We start from the raw sequence: 8,470 nt of genomic DNA on the forward strand, positions 1-8,470 counted from the left end.
ACCATGGTGTCAGCCTAGCTCACAGCAAACTCAAATTCCTGGGCTCAAGCAATCCTTCTGCCTCAGCCTCCAGAGTAGCTGGGACTACAGGCATACACATGCATGCCCAGCTACTTTTTTCTACATGTATATTTTTGGTTGTCCAGCTAAGTTCTTTCTATTTTTAGTAGAGACGGGGTCTCACTCTTGCTCAGGCTGGTCTTGAACTCCTGACCTTGAGCGATCCTCCCACGTCGGCCTCCCAGAGTGCTAGGATTACAGGCGTGAGCCACCATGCCCGGCCTCCCGGCCTCCTTTGACATAGCCCCATTAATGTGGAGTTGTTGTTGCTACCTATTATTGTTTAGCACTTCCTTACTTTCTGGCACTACAAGATGCTCAAGGCTCATCTTATACATATATTTCTTGCCCCAAGCCTAGTATCAGCCATTTCTTCAAGGAGCCCTAGTTTCTTTTATTGGAGAATGGTATTAGAAACTTAAGATCTGGGCACCAGGTATGCTCCTAGGTCTTGTTTCTTGTAACTTTCTCAGCTGACAAAACATGGAAATATATGTGTGTTTATTAACTCAAGTATGGACATATATCTACAAATATTTCTACATGTAAACATGGGTCCTTACTGATATCTCCACCTCTACTGTATTACCACATGAATCATTCTAGCCTCCTGCTCTTATCTGTAAATTCCCACTCCAACAGCGAGAAGCCTATCTCCTGCCATCCATTTACTTAATTGTTCAATTGCAGTATACATGCATGTAAGTATCAGAAATGTTAACCTGTACCCCTATGGGACATACCTTTATCAACTAGAGTTAAGTGCTTATGTGCAGTTCCTTTTGTCTCACAGATTCCACTCATTTCCAGGTTACTTAAATCAGCATTTTCCTCCCCTCTTCCCTTAGGGTATGATACAGTTAGATTCTTTTGTCACAGTCTGCATTTGTTCCTAAAATCCTTTGACCTCCTAAATGATTTTTTAAATTTGCACACATCAGGCTGGTCCAATGGTAGTGGGTTATCAGAACTTAACATTAGTGTCACTAAAATTGGCATTCAACCCCTTCACTGCTAAATTTGACTGGCTTTAAAAAAATGAATATATACATTTGCACACATTAAAAGTTTACTCTTGGCAAGGCCAGGCGAGGTGGCTCACAGCTGTACTCCTAGCACTTTGGGAGGCTGAGGTGAGAAGACTGCTTTAGGCTAGGAGTTTGAGACCAGCCTGAGCAATACAGCAAGACCCTGTCTCTACAAAAAAATAGAAAAAAAAGTTGGGTGTGGTCATGAACACCTGTAGTCCCAGCTATTCAGGAGGCTGAGGCAAGAGGATTGCCTCTTGGAGTTTGAGGTTGCAGTGAGGTATGATGACACCACTGCACTCTACCCCAGACTACAGGGCAAGACCCTGTCTCAAAAAAAAAAAAAAGTTTATACTTTATGCTGTAAAGTTCTACATGTGCATCATTAGAGTATCAAATAGAACACTTTTTATCAAGCAGTAATTTTAACTGAATTAAACAGTACTACAACCCTTGATGGAAGCAGCATGGTAAGGTAAGCTGGTAAGTCAAGAGCTGTGGATTTAATCCATTGACAAGCCACAGACAGGCTTTAGGACTAACAGTTATCCTCTCAGGGTCCCAAAAACCTCAATGTAAAATTGGGGGTTAAATTAGATGATAATAATATATAGCATTTACTAGACACTATGTGTCAGGAATGGTGTTAAGCACTTCACACGGATTATCTAATTTATTTCTAACAACTCTATAAAGTAGATAGTATTATTATCCCCATTTCAAAGATAGATTGGGCCAGGGGCTGGTCCAATACAGCCTATAACCCAAATCTAGCCTGCTGGCCATATTTGTAAAGGGTAAGCTAAGAATGATTTTTACATTTTTAAGTGGCTAGAAAACAAAAACAAAAAAAATTGTGACATGAAAATATAAAATTAAAATTGTAGTGCTTATAAATTTAATTGGAATATAGTCCCACTCATTCACTTACATATTGACTACGGCTTTTCATACTACAATGTCAGGGTTGAACTGCTGCAACAGAGAAGGCATGGTCTGTGAAGCCTAAGACATTACTATCTGACCCTTTACAGAAAAACTTTCCCAAGCCCTGCTGTAGAGCCTGACCTCTTATTATATTCTAAGAGTGATTCTAAAAGGGAAAATTATTACTAACATTAGAATGACATCCTGGACAGAAATATTTTAAAACCTGAACTAAAAAGCTTAATATTGTAAAACACTGCCTCTTTGAGTTATAATCTTAAGTATTTCTATTAACATCTACTGGCATTCATTATATAAACGCAAAGGTTAATGCAATATAATTAGTTTTTTATTGATGTGTTTTTCCCCGCCTTATCTAAAGAAAGACATTAGATATTTTCTACTCACAGGAAAAAGGTTCTGATCTCAACAGTTTAAACTAAAACTCTAGGTTAAATTGCTTTAACACTTGTTGAAAGCACTATGTGCCAGGTAATATTCCAGGCATTTTCTATGTACTCATTTACTTTTCACGATTATCCTCTACAATGTAGGGACTATTATCCTAACTTAACAGATGAAGAAACTGAGGCTTAAATAGTTTTCCAGAGGCCACAAAGTTAAGAGGGAGAGCTAAAATTCAAACCTTCTCAGTCTCTAAGATCTGTATCTATAGTTAAAAAAAAAAAAACAACCCAACCCAGATCATCTGAATCTAGAAGAAATTCGGCTATCCTACACTGCCACTAGAGTGTTGATTATTAAAAAGGCAGCTTAGGGCCTTTAAAAAATGAAAAGAATGTCTCAATATGATTTAAAAACAAACAAAAAACTAAGTACTGGTAATTCATATCTGCACCTCAAGAGAAACATTTAGGTTAATACTTCTCCATGGCACTTAAGAGTTTGCCTAATAGTGTGTTTACCTTTGTAGAGCCACTCTGAACTCTCTACACTTACATAAACAACTGGATTGATTCCCTTGTATGCCCCACAGACTCATACAGTCCCTTGAACATGGCAGATGCTCAAGAAATGGTTTATGGTTGGATCAAAAAGTATTCACTGGCCAGGCACAGTAGCTCACACCTGTAATCCCAGCACTTTGGGAGGCCAAGGTGGGAGGATCACTTGAGGACAGGAGTTCAAGACGAGCCTGGGCAACATAGCAAGACCTCTCCTCTAAAAACATAAGAAAAATTAGTCATTAATTAGTCAGGCATGGTGGTGCACATCTGAAGTCCCAGCTACTTGGAAAGTTGAGGCAGGAGGATCACTTAAGCTCACCAGTTCAAGCTTGCAGTGAGCTGTGACCACGTCACTGCACACGGTCTGGGCTACAGAAGCAGACTTAATCTTTTCTTAAAAAAAAGAAAAAAAGCTTTTACTAGATTTCAATAAATATTTATTGAGCGCATAAATCAATGGAATAAGAAGTTTCATAAACCACTAGGTACAAGTATCAATAAATGGTTTACTGACCAGAACTGAAGAAGGGTTGGATCACAAAAGTCTCTGGCTTTATAATCTTTAAATTGTGTCTGGTCTCTGTTCTTGAGCCTTAACCACCTTCTGCACTAAGGAGTTTTGAAAACAAAACATTCATTATTCAAGTCCTGTCAAGCAATATTCATTTTTCAAGCTAGTTCTAATTTTCCCGGATTATTGTTCATGTTTCTTCCCCAACTCAATACAATTCACAGTCTATCTCATTCTGGGGTCATATTTATTTATTTATTTAATTTTTTTTTTTTTTAAGAGACAGAGTCTCACTGTTGCCCAGGCTGGAGTGCAGTAACCACCCATCACAACTCACTACAACCTTGAACTCCTAGGCTCAAGTGATCCCCCGGCCTCAGCCTCCCAAATAGCTGGGACTACAGGCATGAGCCACTGTACCCAGCCCTCTTTACCTTCATATGAAAGCCTCGCCACTGCCTTCATCATTTTTACTAACACTTTCTGGAAACTTCACTGTTGCTCAATTTGCTCTTTCTTGAGATACAATAATTGGAATCTCCATTCAATAGTCTAAGAGTGGATGTATTGAGATTTTTCTTACTAAAATAATACAGTCCATTTTTAAATTTATTTTTCATACCCTTCTAGGGAATAACTAACATTTTATTGGCCCTTCTGGCAACATATTTAGGCAACATTCTCAGGGATATAAACTGATCGCTTGGCCTACCATGCTTTTTACCGTATCAATGTTCACTAGCCATTTTTCTGTTCATGCACACAGATATGAAAGATTTAACCACACTTTATCCTACATAGCTACTAACTTCTTACCAGAAGAGCTGTTGCATGCAAACCCAGAGGCACATTATTTGTTCTTTTACAAGAAATAATACTCTTAGTAGCATTCCTAAAAAGGTGTATTCTATACTTGAATGACTGAGAAAACTTTATGTCCATTTATGTTGTTTCTTCCAATTACATAAATTATTTCCCCTCTTCCAAATCAAAACTAAATGTATATCATAGTTTTTGGCATATTTATTTCTTCAAAGAAGAAAAGACACTAACATTCACTGATGTGTTGAGTGTTTTTGTTAACATGTCATTTAATCACAGAAGCAGAAATTGTGATCCTCAGTTTAAAAATAAGAACTGAAACTCAAAAAAGTTCAATAACTTACCAAGTAGGTAGAAATCAAACCCAAGACTTTTTAAGCCCAAAACCAATGCCCTTCCTATACTACCAGGTTTCTCCTTAAAGTATTAATGGCTCGTCTTATAAGAAGTCATGTTCATGTTCTTGTGAACAAGAACTTAAAAGTCAACAATCCTATTTCTTGTACAGGAACCACCAGTTGAGCCCACATGAAATAACTTAGCTATGTGGCCAGGACTCTCTAGGACAGGGGTTCTTAAACTAAGGTCTATGAACTTGGATGAAAAAAATTTACACCTTATTTTCACTAATTTATAATTGAAATTATAATTATATACTTATAATTAAATAATTATAATTATGAATGTAGGCAGCATACACAGCGCTTAGCAAGACTATCACTAGTTATTTAATTCAATAATAAAAAGCAAATTTCTAACATTACAAATTGTTTTTAAATACAGGAACTACATTTTACACATTTAAAAGTCACATTCTGAGGTGTTGACAGGCTTCATTAGACTTCATTAGTCCCAGGCACATAAAAAGAACCCTGCTCTAGAGACAACACACAGGCTGTCAATCCTTGGTAGTGAAGGTTTATATAAAGGCATGTTGACTAGGCAAAGTGTCTCACGCTTGTAATGCTGGGGGGACCAAGGTAGGAGGACTGCTTAAGGCCAGGAGAGTTCGACACCAGCCTGAGCTTATAAGTACTTTGTGACCAACTTTTCAACCCTAAGTAAACCTACTGTATCATGATTAGCAAGTGAATCTAATGTTTCTATAACTGAATTTCTGACTTAATGTACATAAAAAATCTTAATAATTTTAGAATATTTGGGAAGGCAGAAGGACTATATAACAAGAGAATAATGGGTCTCTCATTTACTGGCTTTGTGATTTCACTGGGTTTCAATTTTCTCATCCGTAAAAATGAGAATATCTACCAGAGGGATTTGTGGGGATCAAAATTATAAGGTACCTCCATAGTTACTGGCTCACTAAGAGACGTTTAACCAATATTAGTGCCTATGCTCTTCTGATCCTCTGCATACTATAGCCTATCATATCAAAATTCTGATGCTTAAGATCCAACTTTAAAACTTATCAACTTGGTCAGCCAAGGTGGCTCACGCAGGTAATCCTAGCACTCTGGGAGGCTGAGGCAAGAGGACCGCCTAAGCCTAGGAGTCTGAGGTTGCAGTGAGCTATGATGATGACACTGCACTCTACCCAGGGTGACAGAGCGAGACTCCGTCTCAAAAAAACCAAAACAAAACAAAACTTACCAACAACTATTTTCCTAAACTTATCAATAACTATTTTCCTACAAACACAATTTCCTATTAGCCCTATTCCCATTCTGTGCACTCAAAAGTCCACAGCATTCTAGCATTTATATTTTGTGTGAACTTCTATGTTGACACGTTAAATCTCCAAGTTGGTTTTTATCTTCTTGTGGTCAGAAAAGGTGTCTATTATTCCTTCCCTATCCCTGTGTCTACACAAGTAACTAGCAGTCAAAACTGTGTTATGATACCTTTTCTTGGTAATACTATGACAAACTTTCATTAAGTGAAATTATAACGCTATAGCTTATGATTTGATCCTTTGATTTAATATTTCCACCTTGATGTATTCAAAATATTTTTATTACTCCTTAAATTTTCTAATCATTTTCGTGCTCTCTACAGTTACTTTCTATCAAAAGATGCAGACTTTCAAAAATTAATTTGGGGCAGGTGTGGTGACTCACACCTGTAATCCTAGCAATTTGGGAGGCTGAGACAGGAAGATCGCTTAAGCCCAGGACTTCAAGACCAGCCTGGGCAATACAGCAAGACGACATCTCTACAAAAATTTTTTTAAAATTAGCTGGGCATGGTGGCACACACCTGTAGTCCCAGCTACTCAGGAAGCTGAGGAAGGAGGATCGCTGGAGCCCAGGAATTTGAGGTTGCAGTGAGCTATGATGACGCCACTGCACTCTAGCTCAGGCAACAGAGCAAGATCCCGTCATTAAAAACCGTCATTAAAAAATTTTGACTTGTATTCTTCTGAATCAAAATGTAGAGGAAAAGAACAAAGTAAACTAAAACAATGGAATTTAATACCTTAAAAACAAAATTAATTTTAAAATCTAGAAGGTATACAACTTTTACCACACATAATAATCCTAAATAGCTGTTTTCTAAGAAGAGGAACTTGGGAATTTCAAGCATAAAACAGAACCAGAATGGAATATTATTTGGCATTAAACAGGAATAAAATCATGATACTTGCTACAACACAGATGACCCTTGAAAACATACTAAGTGAAAGAAGTCAGACACAAGACACATACTGTTTATAAAAAAATGGAAATATCCAAAATAGTCAAAGAGACAGAAAATACATTAGTGGTTACCAGAGGTGGGGACAGTGGAAAGGGGAGTGACTGCTAAGTGGCTTCTAGAGCTTCTTCTTGGGGTGATGAATTAGTGATAATAGCTGTACAACTCAATGAATATACTAAAAAAAAAAATCCCTGAATTATACACTTTAAGAGGCTAAATTTTTCGGTACATGAATCATAGCTCAATAAAGCTGTTATTTAAATTAAAAAAAAAAGAAAAGCTGCCACTGAAAAGCCACAATGAAAATTTTATTGGGAAAGGAAATCATGAAAGTCACTGGAATACTAACCTGTGATGTTAGCGAGGTCAACCTCGAAATTCCCTCCCCCACTCCCAACTAGTACAAGAACAAGAAATGAGACAGTGTGTGAATCAAAGAATTCCAGGCACAGTTGGCTGTTAACTAGAATAATAAGTGCCTTCTTAGGCTCTATCACTCCTAAACTGTAGGGGGCTTCCATTCTCAGTGATTACGGAAGTAGTATTTTTCACCAGCAAGCTCAAGAAGGAATGTCAAAATAGGATGACACTTGCCTAGACGCCCTAAAAAACCAGAAAAGGTGTCACCTACACTCTTAAATCTATGCACGTGTTAGCCTGCCCCCACCCAACACCAACCAGCACCGTGCACCATTCAACCCTATCCCAACTTGCTCCCCACAAATTGACACTTACAAGCCCTTAAATCTCATTTGTTTAAAATGACAGGTATAACCCTCACTGGGTTCCCACTCCAGGCCAACCAGCCCCCGCCCTGCCCCTCCCCACCCCCAAACCCACACACGTGTTAGCCCGACACCGCCCCATCGAGTCCCACGTGCACCTGGTCTAACACACACCCCACGTGTGGGCGCCCCACGGGCTTCCTCAGGTAGCTAAGGTCATCGCCGTGACCCCGGACGTCCAGAGATATGAGAGGGGAAAGAAGCGCCCCAGATTCCTAAGGTCCCAACCCTGTGGGGAGTGTCCACACCCATCCTCCATACTAACCCCAACAAATCCAAGAGCCGGGGGCGACTGCCCCTTTAAGACGCGGCCCAGTCATCGCCCGCAGAGAGGGGCGCAACGGGGCCTACACGACCCCCCCTCCGTTCGCCCGCCCACGTCTAATCGCCTCACCTCGGGCCGCCGGGCCCCGCCGCCGCGACGGCGGCGGAGGGGGGGCGGGGTGCGGGCGGGGTCCGGAGGGGGGGGTCGCCCCGCCGACTGTGGAGCCGCGGTTCGCTCTTTGAGGCCGTGGGACCGTGACTGCGTTGGGCGTGGACGCTCCTAGCTCGCTCCCTCGGCGGCTCCTGGGACCCCAAGATGGCGGCGGCGCTGAGGCGGCTGCGGGCGCTGGGCCGGCGGCGGCGGCGGCCACTTTCACTCACTGAGAGGAGCGGAGCAGGGACACGGGGAGCCATGGCGGGGGGGAGGAGAGGCGCCATAGCCAGGCC

The 8,470-nt window shown here is 40.5% G+C and overlaps 1 protein-coding gene across 1 annotated transcript in view; it reads right to left on the reverse strand.

Moving 5' to 3' along the window:
• The window catches only part of INO80 (INO80 complex ATPase subunit), a 115,680-nt gene extending 107,216 nt beyond the window's left edge, over positions 1–8,464 (reverse strand). The window contains exon 1 of the mRNA XM_045536394.1: positions 8,154–8,464. The gene's annotated coding sequence lies outside the window, so the exon portion shown is untranslated. The remainder of the gene's footprint in view (positions 1–8,153) is intronic.
• Between the last annotated feature and the right edge of the window lie 6 nt (positions 8,465–8,470).

The sequence above is a fragment of the Lemur catta genome, chromosome 1 (assembly GCF_020740605.2).
Source record: "Lemur catta isolate mLemCat1 chromosome 1, mLemCat1.pri, whole genome shotgun sequence".
Lineage (NCBI taxonomy): Eukaryota > Metazoa > Chordata > Mammalia > Primates > Lemuridae > Lemur > Lemur catta.